Below are 15108 nucleotides of genomic sequence, written 5' to 3'. Positions count from 1 at the left end.
TATAGATGAAAAATAAAGCTCTGACGTGACCTCGGGTCAGCCAGCCTGACGGTCAGAGAAACAGAAACGTGTTGGATTGTGGATCTCTGAGCTGCACATCAAAGATGCACCTATGCACAGATCAAGTCTCAAATGTACCTCATATACATCTGTGTGTGTTTTTCTGTTGATGCCTTTCAAACAAAACTAGCCATGATATTTTCCACCTCAGACAATTAATATCAGTTAACCCCGCCCCCTTTCAGATTTGTTCACCAAAAGAAAAGAAAAAAAAAACCGTCATTAATGCTGTTTATTATTTGTCAGACCGGTTTCATTTTCATACTTTGTAAATATCCATGTTGTATGGAGCTTGAACTAAAATGTAAATATGTTTACTGTATTTGTAATAATTATAATCCATTCGCTGTACAGCATAGATGTGTCAAGCAGATATCCTAATTCTGTGTATGGTAATCTTGCACCACTGAACTGTTAGTGAATGAGGCAACAATAAAAGTGGGAAATGTGCATTAGCAGATCAAGTGCTGCCTGCTTATTTCCTGCTTTATTTGAGCTTCTGCTGTAGTTTATTATGTGCTTTTAGCCCCAAGAAACCACCCTTTTACTGTGGCGCACAATAAGATCTTCTGATGTTTGGTGTCATCTTCCTGTGATCTCCTGTGAACAGGTGGATTAATTCATTCCAAGTTTATGTATGTAGCACCAAATCACAGCAGGGGCTGAACATTGTAAAGACTCTAGAATAATTATGGAGGCACAATATTTAAAGCTCCCATCCTTCCATCCCACAGACCTAAAAGTTAGTTATATGATAAACAGCCCCGTGTTTGTTTACTTGATTTGTAAAATGCAAAGTGGTGACTTTTTCTCTTCAAGTACGTCCTCATATGGAGACAGTTTTTTTAATAGGCCAAAACAAGTCATTGTTTACAAAAATGTACATTTTATTGGGCAGTGAAGAAAAGTATAAGAAAACAGAGCATAGGATCTCCGGAGACTGTGGCAACTAGAATTATTGTATACATGTGTGTGTATTAAGGACTGACACAGACAAAGAATGAATCAGACAATTCAATTCAATTCAATCTTTATTGGCAGACTTCATGTCCATAAAAACAAGACAGAAACACACACACACACACACACACACACACACCCACCCCCAACACAAGGTATAGACCATTAAATATATATAAGTATATAAATAAGTATATAAAGCATTTGTAAAAATATAAAACCATAATATACATAAAACACAATTACTTAAAATAAATCAATAAATACACAAACACTTTAACCAGTGCTTTCTCAGACTGGATGAGTAACGGGAACCACTCACTGTCGGATCTGTAAGTGCTAAAATTATGCTGTTACTCGAACCATCCAGTCGTTCTCTAAAATTGAACATTAACTTTCTTAAAAGTGCTTTAAAAGTCCAAACACCCACAGCTACAAACATCTGGCTGGCACTACCACTTCTAGGTATCCTGCAAAGGATTCTCATCGCATCATTTATATGCAACATGCAGCTTCAGCATGCTACATTGTTTGTAGGATGACCACAAGGGGGCAGTATATAGCGGTGTGCAATACGCTTTAAACAAAGCCACTTTAACTGGAAGTGAACAAAAGCTGAATTTGCGTGCAATAGTATTTGCCTGCACATAGAGCTTGCATCGTTGTCTGTACATGTCATCATCATCATTCATTTGCTCAGTAATAAAGTGACCAAGGTATTTCACCTTTTTATGAACTTCAAGAGTTTTTTGTGCTAGTTTAAACAAAGGAAAATTTAGCTGTTTATCCTGCTTGGTTCTACATATCAAAACAGCACTTTTAGCAGCATTGTACTCAATGTCATATTGCACACCATATTCAGTACAGACATTAAGAAGATCCTGTAATCCAGCACTGCTTGGACTAAAAACAACCAGGTCATCTGCATACATAAGATGATTTATCAATGTTTTACCTAATATACACCCAGTGTTACAGGCTCTCAGCTGTATGGACAAATCATCAACATATAAATTAAATAAAATTGGAGACAAAATCCCACCCTGTCTGACACCATTGCTGACACCAAAGGGGGCAGAAATACTGCTTCCCCATTTAACCTGCATGTTCTGATGAGCGTACCAGTAAGAGAGAATCCTCACGATGTATTGAGGAACCCCCCGTGTCTTCAATTTATCAAAAAGTTTTCTGTGGTTCACTCGATCAAAAGCCTTAGAGGCATCAATGAAACACATGAGGACAGATGAATTTTTAGCCCTATACAAACTGACTATTTCCTTGAGTGCATATATGCACATGTCAGTGCCGTGCTTTGGTTTGAAGCCAAACTGATTATCCAGAGAAGAGATGAACACACTAACTCTGTCAAACAAGATTCTTTCTAACACCTTAGATAAAATACTGGCTAGTGCAATTGGCCTGTAATTATCCAAACAGCTCACTTTTGCAGCTTTGACCTTCATAACTGGTACCAGTAAAATACACAGCATTGAGTCTGGTAATATGCCATGAATCATAAACCCAGTGAAACAGAGTGCTAAAAGAGGAGCTAGCCTTAAACTAGCATGTTTTAAATGTTCTGCAGTGATGTGATCCAAACCAGAAGCTTTATTATCAGACAACCTATGAATGGCTTCATATACTTCATGTGTCCCTACACTTATTGTGTCATTACTCATGTCAAGATTGTCCTCATATGGATCACTTTTTATACAGTTAAACAACGCACTGTAATGCTGTCTCCATAATGCTGCAATGTTATCTGCCCCAGAAACACCTTCAACAGTTGATGGTAGAGATGGTTTACAGTTATTAAGAGCTTTCACCTCTTTCCAAAAATCTGCCATATTATTACACAGCGTTTTCCTGGCCAAAGAATCTGCTCTCAGCATTTGCTCATTTTTAGTTATAAAGCGAACAGCGTACTTATATCTGGCATTCGCACATTTTTTCTGTTCAAATTCTGGGCCTTGTTTAGGTCTTCCAGCCATGGCCCAACATTTATAAGCTATGCGAGCTTCATCATGGTACATGGATACATGTTCTTTCCAGCCAGGTCTGATGTTAGGTTTCTTATGCTTATATTGTTTATCAAGCAGTATACCACTTTCATACAGAGCAGTCACTATATCATCATACATGGAGCAGAGTAAATGTTTATGCACAGCATTCTTACACTTGACATCCTTGCACAAAATAGCTTCTTTGGGCAAAGAAATGTTGTTCAGATGTATATCGGTATTACTATGATAAGCTAAGAAATCATCTTCACTACATGCTGACCAGTCTAATTTTACACTGGTAGCAATATTATTTCCAGTTGTTGCTGGCATTTGTTCAACATTCACAGTAAAACCAAAAGGTATATGATCTGACACAGTTACCTCATACCTAATAGTCATGTTTGCTAAAGCTGCATGTCCATCAGCTGTGCAGATACAGTGGTCCAGCCATGACGTACTATACCAGGCTTCACTTATGTATGTATAGCTATCTGCAGGCAGTAACACTTTGGTAGACAAGATAAGATTATTAACTTGACAAAAGTGAGTTAAGTGGTTAGCAAACCGAGAACTGCTGTCTGTGAGATCAGCATTAAAATCACCCAAAACATATATGCGGTAAGTATCGTTGTCTTGAATAAATGCATTAATAAAAGCCAGCCTACTGAGGTATTCTTGCTCATTTTGACAAGATTCATAGGGAGTATAAATATTAAGAATGATAAAACTACTATTGTTCTGTGTATATTGTATACCAATACACCAGTCTACATCCAGTCTAATGGGCTTTATCACAGGGTCTATTTTTTTTATCCCAGAGCACAGCAACCCCTCCAGGTATTCTGCCTCTGACTATAGCTGTGCTAAGATCAGTTGATTCCCCCACTCCCAAAAAACTTGCATTTAGACAGTTAAGTTTTCCCAGGTCCTGTTTGGAAAACCATGTCTCCTGCAAGCATAAAATGTCACATTCTGCAAGCAGACTGTCCACTACAATCCATCGAGCTTTGTCCCCTGCACTCTGTCCCAAACGTAGACCACGACAGTTGTAAGATAATATCCTAATAGACATCTTCATGTTGATACGTTGGTACCAGAACGCGCAGTTATCTCCCCTGCTGGATCCCCTGAGCTTGGCACCACCGTACCGGTCTTACGAGGTTCATAAAAACGCCGGACCAGAGCCCCTTCAGGCCAGAGTTCAGGATTGTACATTTCACCCACATCATTACATTCAGCAGTAACCTTGAAAGAGCCGAACCTGCTACGTTTACCAGCAATTTTTTGACAGGTCACATCTCTTTTGAGTTTCTCTCTCAAATACAGAGCAAGAGTTTCTGCATCTACATGCAGGGCAAATTTAGTGGCAAACACGCTCACCTATTTAGTTTTCACAGTTCTGATTGTACTCACAGCTCCAGTGCCAATAATCGATACAGGTCCAGGCCTCTTATTGTGTCCAGTGGTAACAGCATGCATTCCTGAACCCAAATTAACCTTCTCCAGCTTGTGACGAGGCTTGCCATTTTTCACAACTTTACTCCATTGTGGGGAGCATGTAGAAAGCACTGTCTCAACGGGATCCTCCGTTGTTGCTGTAGTTTCCATATTACGACCTGAGGCTGTCGTCGGAGCCCGATCTTGACCACATAGCAACATCTCCGGACAAAACGCTGACACTGTGCTTGTCCCAGTCCTTGAAGCAGCCAAAGCTCCGGCTTCCTGCCTTCCGCGCGGGCCGCCTTTACTTCGACTCCCCCACCGCTCCTCTGCGTGTTTCCCCAGGGGAAAGTGGGAAGCAGTCCCCGACCCCTGAGCATTCAGCGTAACAGGCTCAGCCGGTACCTCAGGCCGACACTCAAGAGCAGTCACACGGTGGTCGACCTCCACAGCATTGGTCATGACTTGCTCGCAGACATCCGCCTGTAGTTTAACTACATGTTTTAAAGCACCCACCTCAGCACACAGCTGGTCCATTCGCCGTAGTAGACAACACACATCCATGCTGGAGTATGTAACAGGCGGCAAATCATCCAGGTGATGAGATACAAATCTTGGGATATTCTCCCCACATTCATTCAGCACTTTAAGACAGAGTTTAATATTGTTGGCGTCTTTATGCTGTCCTTTATATCCGACGCACCGCTGTGAGGTAGTGGAGCAGAGCTCAAACAAAACTTTCTTGGAGGCTTCAATCCCCTCGGATTCAAATGTGTTCGTGGCCAACAACACAATTTCATCCTGACTTAAAGTTTTGATTTTTACAGCAAGGAAATTAAGTAGTTCATCCTCTACAATTACCCTTCCATCAGTTGTTTTATATATCTCTGGTTTTAATCGTGACCGTTTGAAAGTCGGAGCTACGTCTGCACCACCACCTGCTACATCCGCCATTTTTTTGATTAATCATTAACTGTAATAACTGTAGACAATGAAGCAATGTCCTTTTTAAATGTTTATTTATAAACAGGATAAAACCATTCAAGTATTGAGTCATGAATAAAACATCAACCTCTGATCTGTTAATTGGGAAACAGAAGATGTCAGTGTATTTTTCAGTGCTAGTCCAAATTGAGTGAGATGACTTTACATTTGAATAGATTGGATTACAAGTTATATTTGGTTTTAATTGAATGAGTTCAATTTGATTTAAATCAAGCCAATTCACAACATATAAACTTGAAATATATGGTAAGATAAAGGTTGTGCAATAATACAGAGAAAGCCCCAACAATCAAATGACCCCCTATGAGCAAGAACTTGGCAACAGTGGGAAGGAAAAACTCCATTTCCGGCAGAACCAGAATCAGGGAGGGGCCATCTGCCTCCACCGGTTGGGGTAAGAAAATGAAACTAAACTATAGGAAGACAAAGAGGAAAGATGTTCATGATATATATGAAACTTTCCGCTAGCCCTGACTAAAATATTGTTTTTGACAGGAAAGTATTGTTTCATTCATGTTTATTCCACGAGGTGGACAGCAGGAATAAAACAAACCAGATACTAAGAAATAAAGTATACAATGAAACTTTCTCGATATGCTAAAATTCCCACTGAGACTGGATAAGATTATTCTAAAACTGGTCAAAATACAATTCTCTTCATGCACAGAAATCCCACCCAGTCCCACAACCCAGGACGAATATTCCTTGTGTGTTCTTGAGCTGGACAGAAATTCCTCTTGCTGAGCGGGGTCCACGCCAGCCTCGTGTCAGGCAGACGAGGAGCCTCCTGTCCCAGTCTCGTCCGTCCACTGGGCCCATCACATCCCAGCCCAGTTCGCATTCTGCATTGGAGTCCGTCACTCGATACCACCGCGGCTCCCCTCACGTCATCACCTGTAAGTAAAAACAAATAGGAGCCAGAACCATCATCCCGGAAGCTGCCCTGGCTTATAGCCATGGCGACCCTCTCCCAACACGGCTGCACCCAGTGAACAACAGTGAGACGCTACTGACAAATGCAGGCAGTGGTATACATCTGCCCTGATGTCAATCACACACGTTGTCTCCTACTGTCGCCGTTCCTGCTGTCGGGACTGGGTCACCACATCACGCTGACCGGTCTCCAGACGAGGCGTCGCACCCCCCACGATCACGCAGCGGCTCCCTCTTTTCCACCTGGCCTTCATGCGTTCCTCTTCCAATCTAGGGCCTCTCTCCTTCCAGTGCTCAGCTTGCTTCCTTTTAATACGACCTATAAAACAGCTGAAAGGACACCTCTGGACACACCTATGCCTCAACATGTGATCACTATCAGCTAATTTTTCCAATGCCCAGCTAATCCACAGTGGATTAAAACAACGTAGAATGACACACTAAAAACATGCGATACAAAAAGAATAAAATCATGTGTGGCAGGAGGAATGTTATTCTTTGGTTCCACCCACTTTCAGCCTGGCGCATTAGGGGGCGCTAGTATAAATAGTGGCCCTGTGAGCATTCCTGGATCGCTTACCTGAGATCTCCTTTTTGGTCTCCTGACTTCCCCTTGGTGTGGCAGAGATTATTCTGAAGCCTCCATCGCGGCTGGTAGGTGTTTACCCATCGTAGTGTGTGCATTACCTTACTTGATGGTAAACGGATATTGTTTTTAGGGCATAGCTGTGGAAGCCTCCTATGAACCCCTGCTCATGTTTCATGACGTGGGGTTATTCGGTACGTAATTCAATTTCGTCTCGATTCTTGCCTTTTATTGTTTGTTTTATAGTAATTATTTATTATGCTTTGCAGGAAGTGTGGGCCTTGGTTTTACGCAACGCCACACTAACTGAAGTGCTGCTGCTTTGCTTTGCTTGGCTTTTACCGTCTGTTCCCGTTGTGAAGTTTCTTTTCCTGCTGCTGTCCGCTTTTTAACGTGGACGTCGGCGTGGACAGCGGCCATATGCACGCCGGTTATGGGAGTCAGCTGGCGTACATATTGATGAGCGTATGATTAATTTATAGTCGGGCAGACGGCTAGTTGGAGTAATACGGCGATCCCGTTTGCTCCAGATTTTAAAGTCTTATCCCGATTGTTGTTTTTCTGTTTTTGATTTGTAGTTTGGATTTTTGTTACACCACTGGTGGGAGGCCCTTTTTATAGCTGCAGATCACCAGTGTGGTCCTGCAGTAGGGTTATCCCCCAGTGCTACATTAATTTTGTTATCTATTCAACTTTTCTTTGTTTCTTTTATTCAGATGCGGAGTGCCGACGTGGAGGAGACCAGGGTGCCTTGGTGGTGGGATCCCTTGAGTGTACACACCTGCCTTGTTTAATTTATTAGTGTGAGTGTGTGATTTTTGTGTTGCACTTGTGTCTTGGTGTGTTTTCTTTTGAGTTTGTGCGTGGCATCCCTGCCCCTCCACTGGTAAGCCTCAGCTCTGAATATATTTTAAGCATATTTGTACATGGATTTTTATGACTGTTTTTATACTGTGTTTTAGATAATTGTTAATAAATTGTCAATTTGTTTTAACATTGAACCTCGTCTCTGTACTGAGTATAACAAACCTAACTGCCTTCGTGGTGATTAGTGTTACTGATTATTCTCTGGGTGACATTCCCAGAGTGGCGTTGTCTTTAAAAATTGTGAAGAGTATTTACTTTATTCTCACCTCGTGCTGCCACACATGCAAATAAAAACTACACTCACAAATGGATACTAAAATCAGAAGAAAACCAAGATAAACGATGAATACAAAATTTCTACTGTGTGCAACTCTTTCAGTCTTTGAATATTTTTCATTTCTTACAATCAGAATTCTCCAATAGATTTGTAGAAGAAAATTATTTTCTTTCATGCATCACCAACTGAACCTTTTATGTTAACGTCTCAAGCTCCAGCCTAACCTCATTGAATTTTGCTTAGCAAAGTACTTTTCAACTCTAATAATTAGTAAGATTATATTTCTTATCATCTGTTGGTCGTCTGACCTGATAAACTTCAATGAACATTATAACACAGGAGTGATTGTCTCTAAAACTGGGCTCCTGCACGCTTGCAGACATTTTCCCATCACAACTTATGGATGATGAAGGATTTGATTAAAGCTGTGAAACATTACTGATAAACTTCATGTGATGTTACATTAAAGCCAATTTTCTATTAAAATCAGGGACTTTTCTAACTGACCTCTGACCTTTGAGCAGTAGTGTGTACTGTATGCTTGTATGTAACTGTATCTGACCTGGATTTTATCACCAGTTTCAAATAATCTTCTTTAAAGTCTGTCTTTCAATACAAATGAAGTTAAACTTTATCAAGGCTGATGGTAAACTGTCCCTAACAAGTCCACTTTATTGCGTGCTCATTGACTTTCTCCTATCAGACTGTTTAACAAGTCCACTTTATACATGCTTATTAATCTATCACGCTTATCAGTGGCTCATGGTTGCTTAAAGCCTATGTCTGAACTTGACCACAGAGGCAGAGCATCATTCAATCTTGGCAGCAGCTCCAGGATGACAAACTCCACTTTCTCTGCATCAAGACAGCTCATAACTTTTTAACAGTCTCTCCTGATAGTCTCATATCATCTGCTCTAATCAATAACCATACACTATCATTACAATGTAGACTACAGCTCAAAATTCTGAGGTGAATTAGAAATGTCTTGTTTTCAGAATAGACTCAAATTAGGTTTCAGATTGAATCACAGCAATTTATCAAAATAATCATATAAATGCTTAATATTAACACTAGAATTACTGACCCCTTTTTTTCCTGGTGCAAGTCCCTACTACTAGATTTACTGACCCTGCGCAAATTTGCGTAAATGAAGGACCCAGTTAAGTGGGCATTAACACTGAGGACCAGGAGGATGGCTGGTGACACGATGTGTTGCGTTTTGAGGTCTTTTAGCCTGTTTCACTTTGTCAGACAGGTTCTATTTAACTGATTTCTTGATTCACAAGTCTGCAATTAATCAGGCCTGAGTGTGTTTAGTAACACTGAACCGAGGTTTCCAAAATTGGTTAATCACAGTTAACTCGTGATTTAACAAGAGGGGCAATTTGTTTTTACACAGGACCAGGGAGGTTTGGATAATCTTTCTCCCTAATCTATGAAATCATCATTTAAAAACTGCATTTTGTATTAACTTGTCTTATCTGTGTCTAATATTAAAATGAGTTTGATGATCTGAAACATGTAAGTGTGATACATTTGCAAAACACTAGGAAATCAGGAAGGGGGCAAACACCTTTTCACATCACTGTAGACGTGATTACAGAATACCTTTTACATCCCGGATTACAATAGGATATCCATCAACGGCAGATACTGGTCTCCATGACACACAGATACTGGAGTGGTCTGACCTGACCACACTTGCACTGCTTACCCACAAAGTGTCTAGAGAGACAGAAAAAGGCCAGAAAACAAACAAAAAACACAAAGCCAAAGAATGTCATCTGCTCACTAGCATGGACAATAAACACAGACACAGTGCACCCAGTAATTTTTGAACTTCCAACCAAGTATCAAGAGCAGTATTGTTATTGTACCTGTGCTGGCTGCTGTCTCATTGTTCAGAGAACCCATCATTATGCAGAGAAAGGAATCTGTGTTTCTGGACCAAAATGACTGTACGTGTACTGCTGTAGAAACAATACTGCCCAAAAACCTTGATGTTTCTATATGTGGAAACCTTAAAGTATGCATGTCCTCCTGTAAGGGTAAAGTAATGGGACATTTGCACTTTTTGCATGTAAGCCTGTCGGTCTTAACTGGAAGTTGCACTTGAGCTGTCTTGGCATCTTTCCTTGTTTGACTCACCAGTTTTGCCCTGAGCTGAACCGCTACCTCCTTCTCTGTTGTGGTACTCAGCGGTGACCAACATGCTGTAACGTGTATCGTGACTCCAGCATCACCTGCTTCTCTCCACCAGGGACCAGCACCTGTAGACAACAAACACTATCATCCCAACACAGTCAGAACTCATTTAAAGTTTTGGGACTTATGGAATTTCTGGAATTCTGACACATGACAGCCGGCTGAAGCCCAGAAGAGGTGAAGATGTAATGACTACAACCCACTCACAGTGTGATCCTGGCTATCAGCTCCAGTTAAAGCCATGTAAGACATGTGATACTGGAGGACATGAGCATTGGGAGGTACGCAGCTGATCACCATGCTGACGGCAGTCTCATCAGAAACCGTGAGGCTGGTTGGGCCTCCACCAGACCCTGCAGCAACATCATAGAAGAGATAAAGTACCACAGCTAACAACACTTAACACTCACTTTGTTCCTTTAAAGGAGGAAATTATTTTGGCAGCAGAGCAAAGTGTTTTTACTTTGATTTGATACTTTAACCTCACTACATTTATTTCATAGCTCAGAGTTCTAGTTATTCAAAGATGAGAATTTAGATGTGAAATTTAACCTTTAAGTGACTAGTACTTTGACAACTGCCATCAATTACACAATGAAGTTCATTTACGTACAGGTTATTGTATTAGTAATGCTATATTGCACATAGAGACAGAATATGACATGAAGGGCTACTGACCACAGAAAAGTAAAAGGTAACTGGGCCTAAAGACTAACGGGAGAGAAACACGCTTTCTGTGATTCTATTTGTGTTTTTGTGGTAATCTTGGATATCTTAGGTTGTCTCATTACTGTCATATATGTCCTATCATTAAAACACTGGCTTCTAACAACTAACAGTGTCTCAAAAATAATTTAATAAATAAACAAATAATATGGATGCATGACTCAAATGCATGACTTTTAACTTGTGTATTTTTTAGGCTGAACACTGCTGCTAATGTGACTTAGCACATTAGCATTGACTGTCTGAGAAATTAGTTACCCTAAAGTCAGAAGGAGGAGGCACCTTCACTAGAAGAAAAGAATAATGTGTACGGGAATTTTTTAAAAATGAGAAAGCTACATTTTGACATCTTTCATTATTAATAACATTTACAGTACTGTGCAAAAGTCGTGAGCCACACGCTGAAGTATTTCTTTGGACATTATCTGGTTTTTCCACTCCTTTTTAGTCCAGTTCTTGTACCTGACCATTTTCTGAGTAATGTTTTTTGTTTGTTTGTTTTTTGTTCGTGTAAACACTTTGCACTGACCATTATTGGAGAACTAAAAAGCACCTAAGTCGAGGAATGTGTATGCACATAACAGAAAACTTGGGAAAGAACCAATTTTAAATCTTTAAGCACTTTGTTACTAGCAGCCTGTCACAAAAACACATTTTGTATAGTGTTTTTTTTTTTTTATCTTGTGAATAAAATGTATACAAATGTGTGTGATTAATCACAATGTGTTAGTGTGTAATCACCCTGAGACATGCATGCCTGTCTGCTAGCATCAGATCTAAAGCCATTTCTGATTTGGAGATGCAGCCTGCAGATTCTGTCCAGATTATCCCAGCTCTCGTCACTAAACATCCAGTCTTCACTTATCAAATGTGTAAAATTCAAGGCTGGTCCTTAAAAGCTGCCAACAACGCAAAAACTGCATAGCCACACAAGTCCCAGCGTTTCCCACTGCAGCAGCTGTGAAAAGAAAGTGGAGAAAGGATGAATGAATCTGTGCTTATCGCTCTCCGCTCTCCCCCAAGCTGGCGTTGTTCTTGGTAGCCATGACAACGGAGATAGTCCCAGCTTTATAAATAAAGGCCCCAACACCCCAAAAAAGAAAAATACATCGGGATTCCCTGCGCAGACCAGGAATCCCCCTAGCAGACCGAAGCTACAGAGAGGATTTGGAGTGACTGGAGTGAGAATCGAACTTGCGCCTGTCTGTGCTTCAACCTGCCAGGAGCCGGCAAGTGCTCTGCGCCACCTGCCGGGCTGTAGAATTAGTGCAAATTTGATATATTTGACTTCTCTGTTTTTTTCTCTCTGAATTACTTTTGAAAAGGAAAAATAATAATTTTAATGTGAGGCAAAACATGTATGGTGCTCGGTAAAGATGACACGCCGACCCACTTCTTCTTCTTTTTTTTTTTTTTTTTGAGAAAGTTTGTTTTCATATTAAACCAGTTTCAGTGACGTCATTCTACGCGACTACCACAGGTAAAGAAAAGCCTGAATCTGTAGATCTTTTTCTTTTATTTTTGTTGTCTAAAACACAAGAGATAAAAATAAAAAAAAAACACAGGGAAACATAGGAAATAATGTTTTGTGAGGCAATGACTTGTTGGCACAAGAAGAGTGGTCCTTGGTAGCCATGACAACAAGGAGGTCTGTTTGTTTCTGGTAGGTAAAAGAAAAAAAAAGAAACAAAACAAAAAAGTCAGGGGAAGCCCAGGCTGAACAAGGATCATCCCTTAGAATTTTCACTCCAAGATCACCTGCCTGGACCTCCCCCTAGCAGGTGAACATACAGAGCCAGGTGAACCGAGGGCTCGAACCCGGGCCTGTATGTTACTAACCTGCTAGCCCGCCACATGTCGCCACATGACGGGCTATGAGAACGGGAAAAATTCTTCTATTTAAAGAACACTACGTGCACATCGCGTGACCAGCCTTTTCCATTAGTTGGAGACCACACATTTTTGCACTCAAATACTCACCAAATTTTACACACTCACACCTGTTTGTTTTTTTTGCCTGCACACCACTTATTTCTCAACAACCACTCCTTTTTCATCTCTGTTATCTTGCCTTTATTACATATTTATTACATCCTCTTAGCTAGCATCAATGACTGGACAAAAGAGCAACACAGTGCTTTTCTCATAATTTCTTTAGTCACGCTCAAGTCATTCGCCTCTACGGATTAGCTAAACCAACTTTACAAAACAAGTTTCCCCGAAGAGCCCACTTCTCATCTTAGCTGCCTAGATTTCAGGACCTAGCTAAGGACAGTGGCCACAAACACATTTAACTTACCGAAAAATAGCTGCGGGGCCTCAGTCTGTCTGTGGGGCATAGCTGGACTGGCCATCGGGCATACTGGGTATTTGCCGGGTGGGCCGATGGTAATTTTTCGTTTTAAATGGGCCGATGTTTTGTTGTTGTTGTCTTTTTTTCTTAACTGTGTAAACAGTGAAAGGTGGCGGATTGGACAGATGCTGGCAGACGTGTAAAAATAACTCAATTGTTTGGTAGTGGCTGTGGTGGAGCTTTCACAGCTTCAGTAAAATTAGCAAGTGGTGGAAGCCAGCAGGTGGATGGGGAAAAGGGGAGGCGGAGGTGGAGAGACCCAAGGAGGCCGCGGGTCCGACTGTCAGGTGAAATGAGCTTCAGGTAAGAAGTTATGACCTGCAGTCTATCTGGGTCAAACCAAGTTTAGGTGTAGTTTATTTTCGTTGTGCTAACTTTTTACAGTCAGTTACAATAACTTGTACTGTGTACTAGCTAGCATGATGGAGTTTCTATACAGTTGGGTGGGTGCTATGATGTTACTGGTGAACTTTATTTTATTCATATGGTTAGTTAGTAGAGTTGCCTACCATCCTGTAAAAAACGGAATCCTCTGGTATTCAGAGTTAATATTACATGTTTGTATTGAGCTGAAAATACACGGATTTGTCCCATACTTCAGCTACAATTAAAAAAAAGACAAAAAGCTGGAGTTATTCTGTGTCTTTACGCTGTCAGCTGCCTCTTCTTCTCTCATTCTCCCCCCTCCCTCTCCTGCTGCTACTTCAATCATGAAACTGATCAATGATCAGCTGATCAGCGTTTCTGCCGCAAGTCCCGTCTTTCTTGCTTGTTTATCTCCCGCTTTGCGCCAGAAAGAGGAAACTAGTGGAGGTCGTGTTAAACAGCAGAAGCGCCTTTAAACTTGATAAGCTGTTGTTAGAATTGATTTAATATTACTTTCTAGTATCAGCTGGTGTTTGTTGGAGCCATAAAAGCTGCTGGTTATCTGGTGAGAGGGAAACATAAAAAGGCCAGGTAGAGCATTAACAGGGAAAGGGGGGCACAAAGAAATACTTTTCTTTCTTATTCTCATTTAAAATTTCTAACTTTTAATAAATAATTATCCAAATCTTACAACCAAAGTTTTCATCTGATGTCAAATGTATAGAAATCCATTATTGTACATAGTAAGTTTTTTTCAGGGTCCCAACATAATTTCTTCAGAAGAAAGTACTGTACATGATGCCAGTATTTTCCCACATTTTCTAGATACTGTACTAGTACTTTGTGTAAAATACCATCAAAAAGTCAGTTAAGTTTAATTCTTTCTCACCTGTCTTTCTGTCTCCTTTCACTTTTAAAAGGTTGCCATTCATTCACTTCCACTTATCCTTTCCAGGGTCACTGGAGCCTATCCCAGGGCGAGAGGCAGGGTACACCCTGGACAGGTCACCAGTCTGTCGCAGGGCCAACACACAGGAACAAACAACCATTCGCACTCACACCTAGTGACAATTTGGATTATCCAGTTAACCTATCCCCACAAGCTGCATGTCTTTGGACGGTGGGAGGAAGCCAGAGTACCCGGAGGGAACCCACGCAAACACGGGGAGAACATGCAAACTCCACACAGAAAGACCCCGGCCTAATGTTGGAATTGAACTCAGGACCTTCTTGCTGTGCCGCAACAGTGCTAACCACCGTGCTGCCACGGTGGCAAAGGTTGCCATGTTAGAAAAAATATTTTGCCCTGCCATGCTGTTTATTG

At 40.9% G+C, this 15108-nt stretch overlaps 1 protein-coding gene across 2 annotated transcripts in view; it reads right to left on the bottom strand.

The window, feature by feature from the left end:
* LOC146505184 (tenascin-N-like) overlaps positions 1-12563 on the bottom strand; it is a 31727-nt gene extending 19164 nt beyond the window's left edge. Inside the window, exon 1 of one of the 2 annotated variants that reach the window (XR_014877582.1) lies at positions 12282-12458. The gene's annotated coding sequence lies outside the window, so the exon portion shown is untranslated. Of the gene's footprint in view, positions 1-12281 lie in introns of both variants that reach the window. The other variant, XM_085182776.1, reaches the window with a different exon arrangement.
* Positions 12564-15108: the final 2545 nt, after the last annotated feature.

Source organism: Neolamprologus multifasciatus, chromosome 13 (assembly GCF_963576455.1).
Source record: "Neolamprologus multifasciatus chromosome 13, fNeoMul1.2, whole genome shotgun sequence".
Lineage (NCBI taxonomy): Eukaryota > Metazoa > Chordata > Actinopteri > Cichliformes > Cichlidae > Neolamprologus > Neolamprologus multifasciatus.
The sequence above is the reverse complement of the archived record's forward strand: the minus strand, read 5'-3'. Positions and strand labels throughout refer to the sequence as shown.